Below are 955 nucleotides of genomic sequence, written 5' to 3' on the forward strand. Positions count from 1 at the left end.
TTCAAGGAAGCAAGTCACACAATAAATTTGTGCAAGTTCAGAAAGTTATTCAGGGGTTTATATAAACTGCATCTCAAGTGCTATACTCCCCTTTATTTTGAACCCTTCGAATTGGTAACTTAATTTAAACTGCTGTAAAGAGTAGCTCCCAAGATTGACCTTGAAATGTCCATTACACTCTAATAGTTGTCATGCTTTCACATGCCTAAATTATAAATATTCACGGGATATCAGAAAAAGTTCTTTCGCCAGCTCTAATGTTATCAAGAAACGTGCTTTTACATACCCCTATATGAATAAGGTTTCGATAGGTGGGCTTCCACACGACAAGATATGACCTGAATTTAGCCTGAGAGTATGATGCGAAATTCAATCAAGGCATCTGATAAATGTATGTTGAAACAGTTGTCTTTCAACTTGACCTGGCTAGATTTTACATACATCCGCAAACTGAACTTAATAAAATTACATAAAACAATTACATGCGAACAATGAGAGTAAGTTCAAAACAACTGTAAGATTCAATATGCGGAATTATATGTTAAGGCAGACGTTTCAAAAACTCATGTCTGACCGAAGAGCATAATTTGATTATCACCCGAATAACGCACTTTCGGCCCCAAAATGTGTAGCTTGTTTTTATGCGGTAAAGAGACACAAACATTGGATTTTTGGACCCCCAAGCCGGCATACTAACTTTCTGGCCACATCCGGCCCATTTGTTCTAGTTCTAACTTCTTACCTTAAGAACAAGTTATGTTCATAACGCAGCAACAAATACGTCAAAATAAGTACAAGAAAGAAAAAAAAAAACGACACAGTATTAATTTTTGTTGTGTTAAGTAACATTTTTGTAACACTTATGTGTTTAAAAATAATTATTCTGAGCACCAAAAGATAAGATTTCTCGAAAAACACATCTAAAGATTTAAATTTCATAATCAAGCTACAATTT

This window comes from Limulus polyphemus, unplaced genomic scaffold, assembly GCF_000517525.1.
Source record: "Limulus polyphemus unplaced genomic scaffold, Limulus_polyphemus-2.1.2 Scaffold2302, whole genome shotgun sequence".
NCBI lineage: Eukaryota > Metazoa > Arthropoda > Merostomata > Xiphosura > Limulidae > Limulus > Limulus polyphemus.